The sequence below is a fragment of the Dromiciops gliroides genome, chromosome 3, assembly GCF_019393635.1.
Source record: "Dromiciops gliroides isolate mDroGli1 chromosome 3, mDroGli1.pri, whole genome shotgun sequence".
In the NCBI taxonomy this organism is placed as follows: domain Eukaryota; kingdom Metazoa; phylum Chordata; class Mammalia; order Microbiotheria; family Microbiotheriidae; genus Dromiciops; species Dromiciops gliroides.
The window spans coordinates 465105162-465129777 of NC_057863.1; the positions used below are offsets into that span (position 1 = coordinate 465105162).

The 24616-nt window shown below is 39.1% G+C and overlaps 1 pseudogene; it reads right to left on the bottom strand.

Annotated features, from left to right (window-relative positions):
* Nucleotides 1-1243: 1243 nt before the first annotated feature.
* Nucleotides 1244-3862, bottom strand: LOC122747790 (annotated as a pseudogene).
* Nucleotides 3863-24616: the final 20754 nt, after the last annotated feature.

Here is a 24616-nt window from a genome sequence, read left to right on the forward strand (position 1 = left end):
ATAGCCCAGCAAAGAAGGTACTATACATTTTGCCATTATAATAAATAATCTTATGATATATCCCTTTATCCTATTCCCTTCCCATGACATTTATTCTATCATCTATGTTATTTTATCCTATTCCTCCTCAAAAATGTTTTGCTTCTGACTGCCCCCTCCCCAGCTCTGCTCTCTCTTCTTTTGACCTTCCCTCCTTATCCTTTTCCCCTCCTACTTTCCTTCAGGGCTGTATCATTTACACCTGGTCATAGTGTATTATATTGGTGATCACTTACTGTAATCTCCTTCCTAATATCTTATTTAAAATTTTTGCATCAATATTTATTAGGGAAATTGGTCTATAATTTTCTTTCTCTGTTTTGGCTCTGCCTGATTTTGATATCAACAGAATGTTTCTGTCATAAAAGGAATTTGGTAGCATTCCTTCCTCACCTATTTTTCCAAACAATTTCTTTAATATCAGAATTAATTCTTCTTTAAATGTTTGATATAATTGTTTTCTTCAGTCAATCATGCTTCATTTTCCAAGCTGCCAATTCTTTGTGCTTCCTTGTCCAACTGCTGATTCTTTTTTTTTTCATAATTTTCGCGTTGCTTTCATTTCTCACCCCATTTTTCCTTTTACCTCTCTCAATTGATTTTTGTTTTTTCTGAAAACACCAATCTTTTCATCAACAATAACAAATGGCTCATTGGCTCAAAGTGCAGCCTACCATCCCCCATAGTGTTCAGTTCTTTCCCAGCCTGACCTCCAAGTCCAGAGAGTCTGGTCAGATGGCAGGCCATCTGGTCAGAGGTACAGGTCCCCACGCTATGTCTGGTCATGCGGTGGTGGCCTCCACTCTCGAACTGGGGGGTCCCAGGCTGGGGCAGTTCGGGTGGTGTCAAGATTGAGGTGGGGGTGGGTGTAGTCCCCTGATCTGATGGGGGGGGAGTCTGGGGCAGGGCGGGGGAGGAGGAAGATGGCGATGGCAGTGATTGGGTGGTGTGCCCCCCCCAAACCCCATCTCGAGCTCTTTGGCGGGTGGGGATGGTAGAGGCCAGAGCAGGAGGCAGATGTTGGAGATGCTTCTGGTCCCTGCTCTTGAGCTTGGGAGGGGGGGTCCCTGGGGCTGGGTGCAGGTCGGGCGGTGGTGAGAGATGAGATGGGGAGGGGCGGGGCTTTGGCCAGAGGGAGAGCTCAGGCCTCAAGGTCTCCGGCCGCGGCGGGGTCTCAGTGGTCGAAGCCCCGTGGGCGGGGGCCTCAGTGGCTGGGGTCTCGGTGGCCGGAGTGGGGCCCCCATCGGCCCGCGGCCTTGACCAGGCAATGCTGCAGCACCGGGTAGAGGCGCTGGCAGCCCTCGAGGCTCAGGCTCAAGGCGTCGACCCAGCTCTCGGCCGCGCCCGGCTGGCCGCTGCCCAGCACACCAGCCACCTGGTTGAGCACGGGTACGAGCGCCACCGTCAGGTGGGCAGCGGTGCGCTCCTCGCGCTGCATGTGGTCCAAGCGCCAGGCTGCAGCTGCCTCAGCACGCAGCCCATCACCAGGTCGTACATCTCGACGCCCGCTTCGGCCAGCGCCAGCCCGGTGGCCGTGAGCCCCGCGGCCAGGGCCGAGCCGCCGTCCTCCAGCAGCAAGGCCGACACCTCGAGCTGCGCGCCCGAGTAATGGCTCAGGCGTACAGCCAGCTCCAGGGCTTCCTGCAGCGCCAGCGCCAGCTCGCGCTCCTCCGTGCCGCGACCCATCCCCTGGAATTCGCACACCAGGAGCACTTCCGTGCCGCTTGCCGCCGCTCTCGCGTGCTCGCCCTCCCCGGCCGCAGCCCGGACACAGCGCAAAGCACCTTGGTGCGGCCGGTCTCCGGGTAGGCAGAGCCCTTGGCCTGGCTCAGCAGCCCGGCGTGCGTACACCGGCCGCAGCCATGCGGGGTGCCGGCCCCGCCGCCTGCCCCTCCCAGTCCTCCTGGTCCTCTTAGGCCCTGACCACACCACTTACAGCGAGGGAGGCTGCGATTCTTTGGCCCGGGGATGCGGTGGTGGTCCCCGGCATGGCTGAGGTAGGTGTCTGTCAATTGATTTTTAAGATCCTTTTTAAGGTCTTTTAAGAAGGCTTTTTGGTCTTGAGACAAATTCATCTTCCCTCTTGAGGCGTCACGTGTTGGCAATTTGAGAGTATTATCCTCATCTGAGTTTGTCTTTAGCTCTTTCCTGTTGACACAAGCTCTCAATGGTAAGAGTTCTTTTTTGTTTCTTACTCATATTGGATCTTATTTTTTTTAAAGTTGAGATCTGCTCCTGGGGCCCCAGGGTCACTGTTTCAAGCTTCTTGTTTTGAGGGCTTTGTACTCTGAGGCCTCTATGGCTTGTGGATTTCTTACTGCCCTGGGCTTGCTCCCGGCATGCTGGGATAGCCAGGTCTGGTCATGCCTATCCTGTGGGTAGCCTTCTAGCTGGCAGCCTGCCTTTTCAGCTGGTGCTGGTGGATCTCACCACAGGCCTACTGTGTCAGGATCAAGGGGACTCAGTTTCCCCTGAAGGATTATACTCAGTTTTCCTGGGTAGGTGATTCTTGGATGTAATCCCAGTTCTATTTCCCTCCTGAATATCATTTTGCAAGCCCTCTGATACTTTTATATAGAAGTTACTAAGTCTTGTCTTTTCTTGACTGTGGCTCCACAATACTTGAATTATTTCTTTCTGGCTGCTTGCAATATTTTCTCCTTGAACTGGGAGCTTGGCAATTTGGCATAGTATTCCTGGGAGTTTTCATTTTGGGTCCCCTTTTAGGAGGTTATCAGTGGCTTCTTTCAATTTCATTTTACCTTTTGGTTCTAGAATATCAGGGCAATTTTCCCTGACTATTTCTTTGAAACTGATGGCTAGGCTCTTTTTTGATCATGATTTAGGTAATCCAATACTTTTCAAATTTTCTCTCCTAGATGTATTTTGCAAGTCAGTTGTTTTTCCACTGAGATATTTCACATTGCCTTCTATTTTTTCATTCTTTTGTTTTTGTTTTATTTTTTCTTGATTTCTTATAAAGTAATTAGCTTCCATTTCCTCAATCCTAATTTTTAAGGATTTTTTTTTTCTTCTGAGAGCTTTTGTACCTCTTTTTTTCTATTTTGCCAATTATGTTTTTCAAGACATTCTTTCCTCATTGGCTTTTTTTAACCTCTTTTACTATTTGGCTTAGCCTGTTTTTTTAAGGTTTTACATTCTTCAGTATTTTTTTGTGTCTTTTACCGAGCCGTTGATTTTTTTTCATGATTTTCTTGCATCATTCTCATTTTTCCTTCCATTTTTTTCACTACCTCTCTTATTTTATTTTCAAAGTCCTTTTCTTGAGCTCTTCTATGGCCTAAGACCAATTCATATTTTTCTTGGAAGCTTTTGATATAGGAGTTTTCACTTTGTTATCTTCTTCTGAGGGTGTATTTGATTTTCCTTGTCATCATAGAAATTTTCTAGGGTCAGCTTTTTTTTCTGTTTGCCCATTTTTCTAGTCAATTTCTTGACTGTTAACACTTTGTTAAAGTGGAGCACTGCTTCCAGGGCAGAGGGTGCACTGTCCTAAGCTTAAGGGGTTTGCACAGCTGTTTTCAGAGATACTTCTAGGAATTTGTAAGTTTTTAGTTCTTCCAAGGTGGGATGATTTAAGGAGAGGTATATTTACTACTCCCCTGGCCTGTGCTCTGGTCTGGAAGCAACCACACGCCTGCTTTTATGTCCTGAAACTAGGAACAGAATTCTGTTCTACTATGGCTGCAAGTTCTTGTGTTCTTGTTTCTCCTCCCCCACCTGGGACCACCACCAAAGTTTGTGACCTGGATCTGGGCATGGCCGAAACAACAGAGTAGTGCTTCAGTGCTAGCAAAGACATCCCTGTAATCTCCTTCTGGCCAAGATTTTGACTCCCCCCCCCCCCCTTACCAACTATGCGTTGAGTTCCAGAAGCAGTTGTTGCAGCTGCTGATTCAGAGGCTCATATGGTCTGCTCCCAGTTTGCTGGGACTGGGGCTGGGTCTGTATTGGTGCAACCTGTGCTGGGCTGTGCTCCACTCTCTGCCACTGAAACAATGACTTTTGAGAAGGACTTTGCATGTTTATTATGTGTTCATATACACACGCTCTTCTCTTGTATGAATTTTCTGATATTGAGTAAGTTGTCTTCTCTAATGTTTATAGGTAGGAGTAAAAATTTTCATATAAGGATAAGACAATCCATGTTTTCAAATACAGTATCATAGGGAGAGTGGATTTTTAGGGCATATGTTTGAGGGTCTTTTACCAACAGCCATCTCAGCATGTATATAAATTCTAAAACATCATCAAGTCACACAGACTAACTCTTCACTGGTGGTGGACATTGTGCATACTTCTAAGAAATTTTTTTTCGGGTAATCCAATGATTTTCAAATTATCTCTCCTGGATCTATTTTACAGGTCAGTTGTTTTTCCAAGGAGATATTTCATATTGCCCTGTTTTTTTATTCATTTGGATTTGCTTTACTGTGTTTTTGTTTCTCATAAAGTCACCAGCTTCCATTTGTTCAATCCTGGTTCTTAGGCAATAATTTTCATCAGACTGCTTTTTTTTTTTTAATTTCTTTTTTTTTTTTTTGAGGCAATGGGGGTTAAGTGACTTGCCCAAGGTCACACAGCTATTAAGTGTCAAGTGTCTGAGACAGGATTTGAACTCAGGTACTCCTGACTCCAGGGCCGGTGCTCTATCCACTGCGCCACCTAGCTGCCCCCAGACTGCTTTTTTAATCTCCTTTTTCATGTTTTTTCAAGCTGCTGACTTTTTTCTCATAGCTCTCAGCATTAATCTCATTTCTCTTTCCATTCTTTCCTCCACCTCTCTAAATCTTCCTTTTATCTCTCCTACTTTCTCTTCAAAGCCCCTTTTGAGCACTTGAATGGCCTGAGACCAATTCATATTTTTCTTGGAAGCTTTGGATGTAAGGGCCCTGAGGTTGTTATCCTCTTCTGGGGGTGCGCATCTACCTTCCTTGTTTCTAAAGAAACTTTCTATTATTCTCAACTTTCTTTGCTTGCACATCTTGCCATTTTTAACTTTACTTTTAACTCCCTCTTACAGTGGGACCCTACTTCCAAGATACACTGTCCCAAGCTTTAGATATTCCCAGGTGTTTTGATTTGAGGGAGGGCAGGTTTATCTCTTGCCTGGCCTGTTCTCTGGTCTGAAAATATCCTCAAGCCAACTTGTTAGTTAACCAGCCAGCAGAGTACTGAGGTGGTTCTTAACTCTGACAAGCCTGCACCCTTCCTCCACCTGGGCTTTCTGCCACTCGAATTTCTTCCTGGTTCTCTGCTGGGTTGGGAGAGGTGAATTAACCCTCAGGTCCCACAGACACCCCCTGTATTTTCCACCACTCCAGACCATCCATTCATCCCTCTCACCCAATTGTAAGCTTAATTCCAGAAGACACTGGTGCTGCCGCTGATTCAGAGGCTGGGGTAAATTAATCTGGCACAGCGTGTTTTGGGTTTGTGTCAGTGTGATCATGGGGTCAGACTCTGCTCACAACCCAGTACGGCCCCCTTTAATCTGGAAAATAATCTCAGCCTTCTTTTTATGGGTTTTTGCCATTCCAGAGTTTCTTTTATGGCTGTTTTGGGGATAATTGTGTCAGGAGCTCTCTGAGTTTAATGACCTTCCTCCACTATCGTGGCTCCACCCCATGTATGTGTATCTTTATGTCTGTGTGTGTGGCTGTGTATATCTGTATGCAGGCAGGAAGGATTTTTTTTTTTAATATGAATTCTGTGAAGAGAAACACTTGAGTCTTTATAATATTTGCCATCAAAATGACGAGACAGCAGGTACATAACAGAGATAATTTCAAATTCTATTCTAATTATGTTTTATATGAATTCAAAAGTTAGGGAGCCAAAATAGTCAGATAGAAAATTCATCATTTATGATTAAAAATAAGTGTAGAATTTTGGCCTTACCAATGAACATGTGCATGAAGTAGTCACAATCTCTTTTGCACTCAGTTGAAAGAAAGCAGTGTGGAGCAAAATCTTGCATGGAATAGGAAAAAACACAGTTATATTATACAAAAAGAAGGGAAGAACAAAGCATAGAGAAGATGAGAGTGTAGGATAAGGAAGTCCTGGAACCTTTCTAGGGTATAGTAGAAAGAAGTCACTGATAAGGTTCTTCCTCAAGAGTAATTAGCATCAGAAGTAGAAGAGAATTTCTAGTAGTACAAATTTAAGTCAAGGTAATATGTTTGGCCCTAAGGCATTTTGATACCTATAGTAGAGAATTGGGAAGAAGAGATAATTTTTTTTCCTTCAAGGGAAGTAAAAAAGTCAGAGTCAGAGGAATGAGCTAATAAAGGTTACAGCTTAGAAATTATTAAAAGTTATGCATAAATGTCTTTAAATCTTTCTAAAATGGTATTCTTTTCTAAGAAATCCTAAATAACTAACCTAATTATGTAAATAAAGCATCCTGTATTTAAAGAAAAAAATAATTGAATAGAATCTGCTAAATGCTGAGAATGGGTTATAACCATGCCTGGGGAAAAACCTCACTTTTTGGTTTCCCAAATCAGAAACCTGGCACTATTATTCATCTGGAAGCACCTACCAGAAATGGAAGAATGGCTCCTAGAATGAAATGCAGAGAGATTCTAAAGAATGGCATCTCTCTTTCTTAGTTTCTTTCTTTTTTCCTTTCCTCCTTCCTTCCTTCCTTTCTCTTTCTTCCTGTCTTTCTTCTTTCTGTGATGTTTAAAATCTAAATGTGTGGTTGCCTTAAATTAGAAGCTTTAGGACCAGTCTTTGGGCATTAAGCATTTATTAAAGCTTACTAGGTATTAGTAAAACAGAAAACACATAGAGTTCAGAAAGTTAAGAAAAGGCCTATCTAGCTTAGAGTTCCAGTCTGGTCTGTTTCTTCCTCAAGTCCTCCACCATGAGCCTGCTTCAACCATGAACTGCTAAGCAAACTGAGTGTGGAAGGTTTTTATAGGTCCAGAGTAAAGGCGTTCATTACACACTGCTTCAAGCTGATTGGTTAGCATCATCCAAATTCATTGGTTTACTGTACTTGAAGATGGTCTCCTGTTGAGTTGAAAGTCCTTAGCTTCTGAGAACAATACCTTCTTAAGGGCCAGCCAGGTGTGGTTACAATCTAATTAACTTTAAGTAGGCTAATCAGTAAAGTCAGTCACTCTCACTTAATGCAGTCAGTTTAATCTGCCAAATCCCATTATTTTCTCACCCTTCCTTCCTTCCTTCCTTCCTTCCTTCCTTCCTTCCTTCCTTCCTTCCTTCCTTCCTTCCTTCCTTCCTTCCTTCCTTCCTTCCTTCCTTCCTTTCTTTCTCTCTCTCTCTCTCTCTCTCTCTCTTTCTTTCTTTCTTTCTTTCTTTCTTTCTTTCTTTCTTTCTTTCTTTCTTTCTTTCTTTCTTTCTTCTTCCTTTCTCTCTCTCTCCTCCCCCCTCTCTCTTTTCTCACACACACATAAATACTCACTCACACACATATGTACACAGACAAACATGCACATACACAAACACAAATTTTCTGTGGAAACAATAGAAACCTAGAAGGAGAAAGAATCATGATTAAACATGTGAAAATGTTCTCTTATTTATTCTGTTGTTTTCAAATCCCTTATGAGTTTACTCAGATCACTGTTATCCTAGATTAGTAGTTCTTCAAGGACCAGAATAATAAAAACCTCACTCCAGTAAAATTTTGTTCAAATGACATACATTGAAGATCCAATCGTAGAGGGCAGAAACCATGTTTATTTGATTTTTTTAAGTATCCTCTGCAGTGCCACAGAATAGATTGTGTATTCTGCAAGGAAGGCCTGAGATATCTATCAGTGGCTTTTCTTTTCTATGCTTCTTTTGGTGAGAGAACTGCCTCGGTCAGGTGTAATAATGCAACATACAGAACTTATACTGAAACTCAACCATGGGAGCATTTATTTATTACTATATGCTACACATATGATGATGTTAATGATGCTCTTTTATTGTCAGAACAGGCAATGTGATTTATATTTGGCTAAAGGTTCTTACTTCTTTCATTTTTGCTTAGGAAAGGCATGTGAGGGCACTGGCGTATCTTGTGATTCTATTCATGTGTGGCTGCTATATTTATTAGATGTTCTTAAATAAAATACTAGAACAACATCTTCCAGTTCCAAATAAAAATCAATATACAACAGGGCAGGCCCCTGGGGCTAGTCTGGGGTTGGATCAGATAGTTCAGTGATAGTCTGTGTGCTGGACCTTTTGTGTAGCCCTGGAGCACCATTATTATTATGCTTGGAAGTTTTTTGTTTTTGTTTTTTCTTTTAAAAAATATAAATATTTTTGTGGGTGGAGAAAAGTAACAAATAAAAGTTGGACAATTTTTCAAGGAATACAAATATGGAAGAACTTTAAAGGTGTATTTTAAAAATTTTAACATATATCTAAAATGAAATTCCTTCCCCCCCACACTGATATTAGCTTTATAAATACTTTCCAAGTTTTGGTAGGCCCATAAAAGTACTATTCAAGTAGAATAATGAGCATTGGTCTCCCCCATATTCACTAGTACCATTTCCTGTCCTAGCTATTCCTTTTTCCTTTAAAAAATACCTATTTCAGTAGTCTGGGGAATCATTCATACTTGTTTTAAAGTAGTAAGTATAATAAATAAAAATTAGTTTTAAATGATAGTTCTTAAAAAAACAAATAAAGGAAATAAGCAATAGGTAGTTGTAGTTTAGACCTCTTGAAATTGTGTGGTTACCACCACTGATGCACAAGAATTTTTCATTGGTGATTCCTTTCCCTTGCTACAGTACCACCCCATCTTGATTTTCCAGCCTTACATATGATAACAACTTTATGTCGTTTCTTTTGTGCAATTATTTATTGGGTTTCAGCTTACTCACATCTACCATACAATTTTTCTTTGCCCTTTCAATGATCCTCAGTTTTCATTCTTTGGTGATAATACTACCTTATGACTTTCCTCTACTTTAGAATTATTAGAAGAATGGTGTTTTTAAAAACAGACTTTAGATTCATAGGGAGAAACTTGAAAGTACATATTTTCCAAAACAGAATCTTTCTCTTTAATTGTGAGCCCAATTCCTTGTACATTTATAATGACTGAGAGTGTATGTGTATGCATGATCAAGCTTTAATAGCTTAAAACTGTACTAAGACTTTGGGGGTACCATGTTTGGTATATGTATGTGTGTACATATACACATATATATTATATTTAATACATTAAATATTCTATATATGTGCATTATATATAATGTAATATTAGCACATTTTTGAGAGATAATGAAGTTTTTTTTTTCAAAATTTCAGAACATGTTACAATCATCACAGTGTCATCAAAAGTATACACCTCTTGGAGGCAGCTAGGTGGTGCAGTGGATAGAGCACTGGCCCTGGAGTCAGGAGTACCTGAGTTCAAATCCAGCCTCAGACACTTAACACTTACTACCTGTGTGACCCTGGGCAAGTCACTTAACCCTCATTGTCCCACCAAAAAAAAAAAGTATACACCTCTTGAGGACCTTGCCATATATAGGCAATCCCTCTGTGGTTTGCACTTGGTGTTAGGAGTAGGGAAATATTTTTGGTGAGAATATATCACCTTGTTTTTTGTGTTTTTAAAATATTAATATAATATTTTTTCTCCACTATATATTAAGATTACTTAATCATCAACTAATTTTATGCCTTGATTATTACTGATAGTCAAAATATCTCCAAAATCATCTTTACCATTAAATATTTTAAGAAATCTTGTATGACATTTGCTAAAGTGAGACAATTGGACGCATGACAGGATTAAGTTGGCAGCTTGATTTTGTTAATAGTGTTGCACTATTTTGACTTGAAGTGTCCTATCCCAGCAATGATGGTGGCAGAAAGGCAGTGACTTCCCTCAGTTCTCTCCCCAGGTTCCCTTCAAATACTTCCAAATGGTGCCATTCCTGGTGCAACAGAACCTACAAAATGATGGGGTGGTATCACTTTCCAACCAAAGATGACTTAGAAGGTTGGCAGGAAGGATCAGTGGTACCATGGTGAGAGTGAAGTGCAGCCACAATGCACAGACCCAGGCCCAAGCAGGCTACAACAGAGGAGTCACAGAATTGACTACAGTGGGGGCTGTTTCTGGAACTCAGCACATGCACAGTGATGGGTTTGAATGATTGGCCAAGGGGAGATTACAAGGGTGTTTGCTGGTGCTGAGGTGGGATTCTGTTGTTTTTCCCAAGATAGAATCCAGGTCACAGTCTTGTCCCAGGTATGGGAGGGGCACAGGCATGCTAGAGCTTGCAGACACAGTGGAACAGGATTCTCTTCCAGATCTAAGGGAAAGCAGGCCTGTCTGTGGTTGATGGAAGACAAAAGCACAGGCCTTTGGAGTAGAGAATGTTCCTCTTCTTAAATTGTACCACCTAGGACCCCCTGAAGCTAGGGACAGTGTACCCTGGAAGCTGTACCCCACTTTAAGGAGGAGTTAAAAGCCAAGAAATAGCCTGGCAAAATGAACAGATAGAAAAAATATACTGACCCTAGAAAGTTTTTTGGTGACAAGGAAGATCAAAATACACCCTAGGAGGAAGATAGGAAAGTCAAAGCTCTTACATCCAAAGATTCCAAGAAAAATATGAATTAGTCTTAGGCCAGGGAAGCACTCAAAAGGGACATTGAAAATAAGGTAAGAGAGGCAAAGGAAATAAATTGAAAGAGAAATGAGAGTGATGCCGGAGGATCATTAAAAAAATATATCAACAGCTTGAAAAGCCAAATGGAAAAGAAGATACAAAAGATCTCATTGCTTAAAAATTAGGATTGAGGGGCAGCTAGTTGGTGCAGTGCATAGAGCACCGGCCCTGGAGTCAGGAGTACCTGAGTTCAAATCTGGCCTCAGACACTTAATACTTACTAGCTGTGTGACCTTGGGCAAGTCACTTAACCCCAAATGCCTCACTAAAAAAAAATGACTACAATAGTGTAAATAAAATCTACATTAAAGGACCAGAGGGCTTGGAATATAATATTGTGGAGGGCAAAGGAACTGGAATTACAACCAAGAATCACCTACCCAGCAAAACTGTGTATAATCTTTCAGGGGGGGAAAATGGGAATTTAATGAGACGACTTTCAGGCATTCATGATGAAAAGACCTGAGTTGACAAGAAAATCTCACTTTCAGATATAAGACCCTAGAGAAGTATAACAAGGTAAACAGAAAAAAGAAATCATAAGGGATATTAAAAGGTTAAACTGTTTACATTTGCATATGAGAAGACACTTGTAACATACGAATGTTCTCATTATTAGGACAACTGAATGGAGTATATTTAGACAAAGGGCATAGTTGTGAATTGAATATGAAGGGATTATATCTTTAAAAATAAAATTAAGGGGTGAAAGTAAGGAGAGAAAGGAGAGGGAAAGTTTGAATGGGATAAAGTATGTCACATAAAATAATCAATAAAAACTTATAGAGTGCAAGAAAAGATGGGAGAGATGCAGGGGAGTTAAGTGAGACACTCTCATCAGAATTGGCTCAAAGAGGGAATAATATACACAATAAATTGGGTATATCAATCTATTGTAGAAATATTTTTGATGACTAGGGCTACTTTGGGGGCTAATGCTGACTGGAGGACTAATCTGGACACTGTTGACTAACTGGCTATCTGACTGCTATTAATTTAATGTGGGCCATTTATAAAGTTCCACCACCCTGCTCCACTCCCCAAATTGATAAGCAAAAGATTAAGAAGCCTCTTAACTAAATAATCAAATCAGAATTTATTTATGAGATACTATTTAAAATTAAGAATACAAGGAAATAAAATAAACCTGACTGTGTTCCAGAGTCTCTTTCCACCTGCTGGGCCTGGAACTTTTTTAATACAATAAGGACCTTATCTGCCTCTTGCCTTAGGGTATGTTCCACTCAGATCCTTTATTCTAACTCCAAGCCCCTTTCACTTTGTAAATCCCCCTGCTTCTAACTTTCCTTTCCTTACTGCCACCACTGAACCCCTGTGTTTCTCTCTCACTGACCTCTCCTTCTGTTCTCCTAGTGCTCCAGTCTCCTTCTGCTCTCTTAATCTTTGCTTTCTCCAACCTGTACCCTATGCTGACTGCTTCTGTGCTCTCCGCTGCCTCCTGTTCTGTCTGTCTGTCTGCTCTGTCAGTCTGCCCTTTGGCCTCTCTTTTTCCTCTGTTCCCCTTCCTTCTTGTCTGCCATCCCCCAGTCCTTCTGTCAGCCCTGTCTCCTTGTCAGATCCCCCTTGCTGTCTCACTCCCAGGTCTCTCTCTCTATATATATATTTCTTATCTCCACTCAAATCTTGGGGCCTTTTTGCGCCCCCACAGACCAAGCTAATCCGCCAGCCAGCACTGCGGCTGGGACTGGGGGGGGACGCTTGAGCATCACGTGCCTCAGCACAGACTACACCAGAGCCCGGGCCTGGACGAGCCCAGGATCTTTCGGATAGCTCCACTCAGGGTGGAGGGAGCTAGTGCTCCCTTCCCCCAGCTGTCTGACCTGGCATCTTGTACAGCCCATGGGGCTTTTTGGCTCAGCTGAAGCAGAAGGGGAGGGGCACCAGCACCTCCCACACAGAAGAGACCCTGAGGACCTAAGACTTTGTAATCTCAGCCCAAAGGTAGGGTCCCCAAATCAAAATAAATTTCCACACTATCTTACCCTGCAGGAAAGTAGGAGGGAAAGGGGATAAGGTGGGAGGGGTGAAAGAAGGGTGGGCAGATTGGGGATGGGCATTCAGAAGCAAAACACTTTTTAGGAGGGATAGGTTGAAAGAAGATAGAAAATAGAGGAAATATCATGAGGATGGAGTAAATATCATGAGGATGGAGTAAGATGGAAGGAAACACAATTAGCAGCGGTAAATGTGAAAAAAAAATTGAAGCAGAGGCAAGGACAATGATGATGAGAGGGGGCATCTAGGTGGCACAGTAGATAGAGCACCAGCCCTGGATTCAGGAGGACCTAGGTTCAAATCCGGATTCAGAAATTTGACACTTACTAGCTCTATGACCCTGGGCAAGTCACTTAACCCTCATTGCCCTGAAAAAAAAAAAAAAAGGAATGTAAGCTCTTTCTCTCTTGTTCTGTTTCTCTGTCTCTGTCTCTCTGTGTGTTTTCCTGTCTTTGTCTCTTTCTGTCTCTTTTTTCATCTCTCCGTCTCTCTCTCTCTGTATATATATATATACACACACACATACACACACACAAACACACACACACACATGCACACACATCATTGTAGGGGCCATATTTGTTATGGGGAGATTTAATTGGGTGGCTCGCTGTAATATTGGGCTTCAGAAAATAATGAGAGACCTCTAGGTCCAAAGTTTTCTCCCTTCCAAACTACCTGTTTTAGTTATTTCTTCAAGGCTCATAAGAAAGGAGAATAACAGCCTCTTTTCCAAAACAAACCAGGTTTTATTAATGGGAATAAAATTAACAACAAAGGTGAAGTTACTAAAGCCAGGGTCAAGGGGATGGGGAAGAGAAAAACCGATATGCTCCCTGGCTCTAGTAAAGACTGATTCAAACCCCAAACTTGCTTCTAGCTCAGCTAACTCTAAGAGATTCCCTTGCTTCCACAAACTCACCACCTGGGGTTTGTAGATTTTCAATGAGAGTCAGCTGTGCAGTCCTTCCTTGATCTGCTCCAGAAGCTCACCAAAAAGTAAGAGAGCTTCTCAGAACCTGTGTTCCCCCTCTCACTTTCTCTCCCCCTCTCACTTTCTCTCTCCCTCCCCCAAAGGGGAGGTCCTTCAAACTGATTGGCTGAGAGTGGTCCCCTGCTGATATCAGTAATACACTAACACAGTCACTCAGGGCTGGCCAGGTGTGGCTCCAATCTAATCATCCTCAAGTAGGATTAGTCAGTTTCTCATTCTCACAAAATTCAAACAATACTAAAGCAATCAGGTGGGGCCCCTGGGTTAAATTCCATTATTTTATCACATTCCCCCCTTTGTTTCCTCAAGAAACATGGGGTATTTCCCTAATGAAACAATAAACTAGACTAACAGAATATCATAACCTATGCTAACAAACAATATGCTAATAACAATATAGGAAAGGGAGAAAGGGAAAATTTTGTCCAGTTGGGCAGTCCCTCATGGACTTGTACTTTGACAGTGTCTACAGAGGTAGGGCCTCTGCAGAAAATACATATTACAGATGGTGTACATAGTAACAGAAGGAAAAAACAAAAATGTTCATTTAAAGTCCTTGAAATTTGGTCGTCTTTGAGTGTTAAGATGTTATCAGGGAGTCTGGCTTCTGGTCTGGATTCTGGTTTCTGGTTGTCTCTGGATACTTTTACTGCTTTAGCTGTGGAACTCCTGGATTCCGACTAATGGTTAGTACAGCATTGTCAATGACCAAATTAAACAGTGAGTTATTCAAAATATAACTCACATAGAACAAATTTAAACTTGATACATACAGTATATCACAACATATATACATGTATGTATATATATATATACATGCATATGTAAATTTATTAGTTTGTTTCTTTGGGCATCTTTCTCCTGATTCATTAGCTCTCACTCAGGTCTTAAGAGAGCTCTTTATAATTTAATTCTATTTTTTTTTGCTAGAGTGCTTATGGAATTTTTTCTTTATAGTTGTTTCCCCCTATTTATATATTTTTTCAGGGAAGGAAGAAAAATTAGGCTTGGATCTCTTACCTAAGTATTATTCATAATACTCCTCATAGACAGAATAGATAGCCAAGGCAAACCAACTCTCCTCAAAATATTACTCATTCTCTCCCAAATGATCAGCTTATATCCTTTTGCAAACTCACCATTAGGTTGATTGTTTTGTAATACGATATTGACAATAGAGGAATAGGATATAGTAGTGATAAGAATGATGCATAAGTGTCAGAATACCTGAGATCTAGAACTATCATGGTAACATGTTAGCTATGTAAATTTGATCAAGTCACTTAAACTCTCTGAGAACCAGTTTTTACATTTCTAAAATTCTGGTGGTTATATCTGTCTTGCCTACCTTATAGTGTAATCATGATGATGGCATGAGAGAATGTAAGTGCAATCACTTAAAACAGTATACAAAAGTAAGGAATATGAGTAAGTAGGTTATACTGAATAATTTTAAAAGTCTTGTCCGGTTTTCATTCTATTATCATAATTATTTTAAGAATCCTTTTATAAAGTACAATATGTTGTCTCAAAAGGAATTTTCTCGATATGATTAGTTTATATAGAATCATGGATTTTTCAGTCAAAAAGGACTTTAGAGGTCATATGTTCAAAACCTCTCACATTACAGTAGAAGAAACTAATGCCCAGAGAACTTGAGTAAATTCCCCAAGCTCGCACAGGTGCGTGTATTCAGCTGGAAGAGAATAAGGCTCTAAGGGAAGACAAGAGAAGTAAGCTTTGATGAGGGTGGAACTTGGTTGGGAAAAGCCTTCAGCATTGGCTTCTGCCAAGGAAGAACAAGCCTAATTAAAGTTACACAGAGGACATTAGGTATTCCTATGGCAGTGTGAGCCTGTTAATACTAAAATAGAGGTGAAAAACTTTCAAAGGAAAAGACAGACGGTTTCAAAGGAATACACAATTTTGTCTGGGACTCATTCTGGCACCTTTCCATGTGCTTCTCTTCTGGAATATATCCCATATTTTATACTGATACTTTGAGGTTTTAAATTTTATAATGGAATGATATGGGTTTGATTAGGAATTTGGATTGGGGCAAATTGATTGAACATAGATAAAAGAGGTTTGAATCTATGCCTCCATTATGGGGATACTTTAAGTTGTTAAACAAAAGTCTTAATATCATATGTTCAATGACATTTTATGAAATTGGCATCCATATTCACTCATGTTTTAAGAATTGTCAACCTAAAAGGTATTAGATAAATCCATAAACACTACAGAGTGAAGAGTTTAGGGTACTTCTTTCACCACTATAAAGTTTATAAAAAATGGTAAAGCAAAAAATTGAACAAAAAAGCATCACATCTCCTGTGACTAATGCTAGAGTGACTACTATGAAGAACCAAATAAAATCTCTATATAGGAGATAGATAATATTTCTACTATAATATGTATTTCTAAGAAAGAAAAAAACAAAGAAAATTTTATGCTGCCAGTGGCTGTTCCTGGCACAGAGACTTGCTTCATAAAACAAGGTAGAGTGGGCAAACATGTATAAAAGCAGGAGCAAGGCCACAGAGTCCCAGGTCATAAGTTTAAGCTCTGCTCTGAGCTAGCCTTGATTTCCCCTGCATTCTTTGTCTTTTTTTTTTTTTGCAACAAATATTTATTTTATTTTTTTCAGTTACATGTAAGGGTAGGTTTCAATATCCATTTTCAGAAGATTTAGAGTTCCAAATTTTTCTACCTTGCTCCCTTTCCTTCCCCCTCCACAAGACAGCAACCAATCTGGTATAGATTATATATGTTCAATCCACAAGTGTTCTTTTTATCAGTTCTTTCTATGGGAGCAGATAGAATTCTTCATCAGTAGTCCCTTGGTATTGTCTTGGATCATTGCATTGCTGAGAGTAGTTAAGTCATTCACAATTGCTCATTGAACAATACTGCTGTCACTATGCACAATGTCCTTCCAGTTCTACTCATTTCACTATACATCAGTTGATATGAGTCTTGCCAGGTTTTTCTGGGATCATCCTGTTTGTCATTTCCTGTAGCAAAGTACCATTACACTACAATCATATACCACCTCAGCTTCTTCAGTAATTCCTCAATTGATGGACATTCTTTTGATTCCCAATTCTTAGCCACCACAAAGAGTTGCTATAAAAATTTTTTGTACAATTTTCCTCCTTTTCTCTTTTTCATGATTACTATTGTTAACTGTTTCCCTCCATCCTATTTTCTTCCACATGATATTTACTTTGTTATTTGTCTTCTTTCACCCTATCCCTCTTCAAAAGGGATTTGCTTCTGTCTGTCTCTTCCCCCAATCTGTACTCCCTTCTTTTTCCCCTCTCCCTTTATCTACTTCCCCTCCTATTTTCCTGCAGGATTAGATAGATTACTCTACCCAATTGAGTGTGTGTGTTATTCCCTCCTTGAGCCAGTTCTGATGAGATTAAGGTCTTTGATCCAATTGTGTTGAGTGTAAAGTTCATTTATTGTCCTGCTCCTCCCCCATCTCTTCTCCCTATCCATAAGCTCTTTCCTGTTTCTTTCATGTGGGATTCCACCCCATGCTACCTCTGCCCTTCCCCTTTGCCCAGTACATGCCTCTCACCCCTCAATTTTACCCTAAAGATGTCATCATGGGGCAGCTAGGTGACACAGCAGACAAAGCATCCACTCCGGACCCAGGGGGAGCCTAGCAAAAACCTGGCCTCAGACACAATTCAGTCAACCATTGCATGGCCCCAGCTATGTCCCCAAACTCCAAATTTTTATGGTTCTCTAGGGTCTTGTATTTGAAAGTCAAATTTTCTATTCATTTCAGGTCTTTTCATCAGGAATATGTAAAAGTCATATTTTTCATTGAAGTCCCATTTTTTCCTTTGAAAGATTATAATAAGTTTTGCAGGATATTTGAATCTTGGTTGTAATCCCAATTTCTTTGCCCTCTGCAACATCTTATTACATGCCCTCTGGTCCTTTAATGTGGAAGCTGCTGGATCTTGTGCTATCCTGACTGGGACTCCACAGTACTTGAATTCATCCCTTTTGGCAGCTTGCAATATTTTCTCCTTGACCTGGGAGCTCTGGATTTGGCTATAATATTCCTAGGAGTTTTCCTTTTCTTTCAGGAGGCGATCAGTGGATTCATTCAATTTCTATTTTACCTTCTGCTTCTAGAATATTAGGGCAGTTTTCCCTGACAATTTCTTGGAAGATGATATCTCAGATCTTCCCTTGATCATGGTTTTCAGGTAGACCAATACTTTTCAAATTATCTCTCCTGGACCTATTTTCCAGGTCAGCAGTTTTTCCACGAGGATATTTCACATTACCCTCTATTTTTTATTCATTTGTATTTGCTTTATTGTGTTTTTGTTTCTCATAAATTCACTGGCTTCCATTTGTTCAATCCTGATTCTTAGGCAATTTTTTTTATCAAAGAGCTTTTGCATTTGGCTTTTTAAGCTGCTGACTTTTTTCTCTAACTCTATCTTCAAAGTCCTTTTTGAGCATTTCTATGGCCTAAGACTAATTCATATTTTTCTTGGGCTTTAGATATAAGGGCCCTGATGTTGACATCTTCCTCTGAGGGTGCAGCTCTGTGTTCCTTTTCACTAAAGAAACTTTCTATGCTACTCAGCTTTCTTTGTTTGCTCATCTTATCTTTCTTTTACTTGACTTTTAGCTCCTTAAAGTGGGTCAATGTTTCCAGGCTGTAGTATCCCAAGCTTGAGGAGGGCCCATGTAGTATGATTTAAGGAGGAGCAGTTTCTTCATTTGCTTGGCCTGTTCTCTGGTCCGCAGATGTACCCAAACCAACTTGTTAATTAACCAGCTTTGTGTGTTGTGGTTGTCAGCCCTGATGAGCCTGTGCCCGTCCCCAACCTGGGCCACTGCAACTCAAGCCTACCTCCTGGTTCCCAGCAGGGGTCAAAAACACAAGTTGTACCTCAGCACCAGCAGAGACCCCTGTAATCTCCCCCCCTGTCAAGGACTCAGCCCTCTCACCAGATTGTGAGCTTAGTTCCAGATGACACTGGCACTGCAGGTTATTGAGAGGCTCTGGGGGTCTCTTTCTCTGGTGAGGCCTTCCTGGGACTGGATCTTTGTCAGAGTGACTGTGGAGTTGGGCTCTACTCCTGTATCAGCACAGCACCTTCCTACTTCTGACCTTCCAAGCTGTCCTTGGTTGGAGAATGATCTCAGCACATACTTCTGTGGATTTTGCTGCTCCAGGAATTTTCCTATGGCATTATTTGGATATTTTAGAGTGATCATGCAGTGAGTTCAAGAGCTCACTCCCTTTCTTCCTCTATCTTGGCTCTGCCCCAGAAGTCCACTGTTGGTTTTTTATACCACCACTCCTCTACTGTGTCTTATGACATAGTTTATTTGTAGGCTCAAGGGCTCTTACTTCTTTTCCTAGCAGCTTTGTATATAGGACCTACACAGGTCATACCAGGCATATCAAAAGAGAACAGACTAGGGATAGGCAAGGGAGATGGTTAAATTAATTCTAGGGGTGAAGAAAAGGGAATTTAAAACATTTATTTTAATCAATCAATCAATTTTTAAGTGACAATTTAGGCCAGGTACTGTGCTAAGAACTGAGTATGCAAAAAGAGACAAAAGGAAGTCCTTTTCTTCAAGGAACCTACCTACAATCTAATAACTACCATGTTTTAATCACAACCAATTATGCTCTCTGTGGAACATACATATTTATCATTCTACACGGTGAATATAGTATATAAGTATATGCATATCAATTATATTATGTTGTGCCATATCACATATGTTATATTTATCATGTCATATCATAGATATCACAGCATATCATATTATAACATATATCATATAATATATTCTATTTTATTCTATTCTATTAAATTACATTGTATTATAATATAATATGGTATTAATTATAATATATAATTAATATAATTAAAATTATAGTTTAGTATTATATTATATTTATTATATTTATAATTGTATTGTGGATGCTTAGCTTCCAAGTAAGGAAATGTAGGTCAAAGTTCTGCTTCTGGCAAATTCAGGTTATGTGATCCAGGGCTAGTTGCATAATCCATCATTTCTCTTAGTAACTCTCTAAGAATCCAAGGTACAGAGAAGAGGCTAATATGCACTGAAAGCAAGGGTTTCCTCATGTAAGAGTTCCCTCTACCACAATGTATATTGAGTATCTGTCTTCTAGTTGGGGGCTAGTATTATTTTTTTCTCCCTAATGATCATAGCCTACTAATTTCAAAGAGTTTCTCATAGAATGCTTTAGCAAACTCAAAATCAGGCCCATATTTCCTTGTCGTATTGTTAACCATGGTTGAAGTAGGAATATTGAATTAAACTGGATCATTTTACACCATATAGTGCTTTAGGGCAGGCCATATGTAGTGTAGGAATAGCAGCCATATGGCAAACTGAACTGGAGTTACAAGCTCAAGCATAACATCATGTGAGACAGTTTCTGTACACAGCAGGTATTCAGTACATGATGTTAACTATCTGCCTAATTCATTCCAGGGCTATGGAATGCTAGAAGGCATAATTTGAAAGGGAACAATTAGAATTGGGGTGGTACTTGGTGGGGGGCACTTTAGTTGTATATTACTGTGAGGTGATGAGAACTGATGAATTCAACAGGCCACCACAACAGCTGCTTGGGCTGTGAAGCAAATGGCAGGTAGTGCTCACATCTAGAGGGTGCAGAAAAGATTGCCAGCCACTTGTGTATCTTTTCATATACCCATAATGCACATGTAAATAATACAATGTTCCTGAAACCAGGAATGCTATAGTGTATAAGAAATTGATACAAATGCAGACAAGCTAACTTTCCTCCACTTTTAAGCTCAAGATAGTAAAGGATAAGTAACTGAAGTTTAAATGTCCTGTGGAAAGAAACCAAATATGGAAAGATAACTTTAGTAAAAGCCCAATTAGAGAATCAATGTGCCAGTTCTAACTATTTAAATAAAAGTACATTTCCAGATACCATACTGTAATGGCTTTTTGCTCCTCGAGGATGTCAATACAAATGAGCCTTTCCTTCAGTCATTAGCTGTCTGTTTTATGAAATCCAACAAGATGTTTTTAGTGCTGTGTCAGTTAAAGTTCCCATTTCATATCTGAAGTAATTGCACTCAACTCTTCAGTTATTAAATTATCTGTATCCTTCACATGAAAATATATGCAATATCTTCCCGAACTCATAAAAACAATGCATTAAATGCTCTCTAAAAAGGTAGAAATACCCAAGACAAGTGGACAGCATTCAAATGTTTTCTACATGCGCTGGATTTCCTCATGCTGTGACATTCAGATGAAATACATTTCATATCATAACATTCAAATGAATGTTGAAGTCACAGATAATTCATATTTGCGAAATTGATTGGAAAATGCATTGATTTATTATAGAAAAATGTGTATTAGTCAGCAATAGAAAGAAATGTTCTAAGCTTATAAAAATATATAAAAATACCCCAGAATATGTGATAGTTAACAGAGTAAGAGAAGAAATTTGCCAAACAAAAATATATGTAATATATTGCAATATATTGATATAGCTTCTAATACCTCTAATATAGTGAATTTAGGGTAGGAATTGGAACCAGGAAGATAAGTTTAAGTCTTACCTCAGACAGACTTATTAGTCAAGTGAGCAATCCCACTGTCATCATCTGCAAATGTACAATAACAGCATCTACCTAACGCTATCTATCAATAGAGATAAATAGATATAGATAAACACACATACATACATACACACACACACACGTGTGTGTGTGTGTGTGTGTGTGTGTGTGTATAAAATAAAGAGGGAGAGATAAATAATGGATAGCCTGTGTACTTCAATGTCATTTAGGCAATAGCAAAAGGGCAAATGAAGGACTTCAGTCTGTTTGCTCTACCACTATGTCAGCTATACAGGAGAATATGGATTAGAAATACATAAAATGCATAGTTTTAGATGAAATTTCTGCATTTTGAAGGTCGTAGTAACATCATTAAGATCACAAACCTATTGGAGAAAAAGAATATATGAACATTCTATTAGAGTGCATGTGGATTCTAATAATTATATATTCATATACATATATAACAGTATATTAGATAACATTTATGTCTCCCTTTAAGATTTGTAAAGTGCTTAATATATTATCTCATTTGATTATCACAACAACTATGTGATATAAGTGGAATTATTATCACAATTTTCCAAAAGAGAAAACTGATACTTAAAAAGACTGAGATGTTTGACTAGGGTCACATATGTAATAAGTTTCTGAGGCAATATTTAATCTCACCTTCTTTTGGCTAGTATTCTACCTAATGAAACACCTAGCTGCATTATATATGTATAAACAAATGTTTATATATCTAAATATTTATATATCTAAATGTTTATATATCTCAAGGGAGAGAAATAGAGGGAGGGAGAGTGGGTGAGAGGGAGGAGAGAGGGGGGAAAGAGAGAGAGAGAAAGGAAGGGTGAGGGGTAGAAGAACTTAATAGAAACCAGTGCCCTAGTCAAAAACTAGGTTGGTGGCTGGAGCTCAGTGGCCTATGAAAGAGAATAGGAAGTTTATGCCAACTTTTTAAATCACTTCTGGGAAAAAAATAACAAATATTATTATTTCAGTTTTCTCTGTTACAATATTTTCACTGCTTCCAGACAAAGGATTGATATTTTTGTCTCCTACCTCAAGCTTATTCTAATGCTTCTTTTTCTAGGAGAATAACTCAATTCTATCAGGACAACAGTATCAGCTCTCAAAGGGTGGAAGGTTTTTCCATTACTTTAATAATCCATTGCCAAATGACAAAGGGAGTGTGGCTCATGGGCTCTTTGAGGAAACATATCCAGACTTTTTGTTCAAGAAATACTGGATAGAGGAACAGAATAAAGTAGGGAAAATCCAAGGGGGATCTCTTAAGCTTAAACAGGTTGAGCCAATGTGCTTAATTTTTAAGACAATTGCTCTTCTGTGAACCATTTTGAAGAGGATATTCTCTAGCAGGGCTAAAAAATAGTTCAACAAGGATCTTTGGTAAAACCAAAACCAGAATATACTAGTCTCCTGTTAGAAGGAGTGAAGGCTTCACTACGTTGTGCTTTACAGCCCCCTAGGGAAAGACACCATACTACTCTCCAGCAGCTGATTCATAAACTAAGGATGGTGCTTCAGGGTCTACTTCTGTCACTGATTGAGGATGAGTATTACAGATTTGTACTGTAAATAAAGTTTGTGCCCTGATGAAGCTTACATACTTAGTATTCTGTTTTCTTTTTTATTGGTCTCTCTTGAATTTCCACTGCCTAGGTAAGCATAAATTGTAGTTTTCATGGTTATCTTTCATCTCCATATTCTTATCAAATGTATGATTAATTCTTATTTTTGTACTAAAGATTAGACAATATTAATGTTACAGATGTTACTTTCCATTTGTTGAAAATGAAACCAAAATGAGGTTGATAGACTAAGTATTTTGATTTATGACTTCTGAACATTTGGAAGAAGATATTCTTTTCTCCTTTAACTATTTTTAAAATTTATTTGCTAAGGTTACAAAGTGCAAATTTTCCTATAAACTCGGCTACTTGATTTTCCATTATATTTCAGCTCTATGGCTTTGCACAGATTATACCCCTTTCCTGGCCTTCTCCCTCTTTTCACCTTCACCTCTTTCCTTTACTCAAGTGACACTTTTGAAAAGACACCTTTTATGTTTCTTCTACTTATTTATGTTCTTCACCACAAAAAATTAGTATTTATCATGAATGTTTTACTTTTATGTACCTTTGTATACATTGTTTTGCCCCAGGAGAATGCAAATGCCCAGAGGGCAGAGACAGATATATATTTTTTTGTCTTTCTATCCCCAGAAACTAGAATAGTTCTTGACACGTAGGATGTGGTTAATATTAATAAGTTCTTGTTGAAATTAAGTAAATTTCTTGAGTACTCCTTGGCAATATATTTAGATCATTTATCAGTTGGGGAATTACTTTCTTTCTTATAAATTTTAACCAATTCCTTATATCTTGTAAATGAAAGATTTTTCAGAGAAAATTAATACAAATATATAGTTTTTCTTTTTTGATCTTAGCTTTATTATTTTTTGGAAAAAATTAATATTATATAATAAGAATTATCTATTTTATCTTGTTATCCAATATATTATTTGGTCATAAACTTTTCTCCTATTCAAAGAATTGATAAGGACTTTGCCCACATTTTTCTAATTGCTTAAGGATATGATCATTTTTATATGTAGGTCATGTATGAATTCAGAGGCTTTCTATATATAAGATAGGAGACATTGATATAAATATTTTTATCTCCCATACTACAATCTTATTTTTCTAGTAATTACTGTCTTTTTTAGAGTAATTAGTAAATAGTTTCTTTATCCCAGCAATTAAGTTATGTTTTGTTGTTGTTATTTATCAAAAATAAGGATATTAGATTCATTTCTTTCTGGATATTATATACCAAATCTATTCTGCTGACCTTTCTCTCTCTCTCTCTCATTAATTTAAATGTTTTTAATAATTATTATTTTGTAGTAAAGTTTGGGATATGGAACTGTTAGGCACATTTTCTTCCCTTTTTTTTTCAGTTTTACTCTTGAAATTGTTTACTATTTTTCTCCCATACATCAGTTCCATTTCAAGGTGCAACGTTAGGTACCACTTAAAAAGGACCACAGGAAAACTTTAGTGGATTGTCATCCTCCTCCTGTGTTTTACTCTCATAATATTGCCAGCATGCTTCAGCTGCCTTCTTCCCCCACCATTGCAGCCCTCTGCCCTTCCCACTATTAATTCTAGAAACATCATTTTTGGAGGTCCTCTCAGATAATATTACTTCCCTCC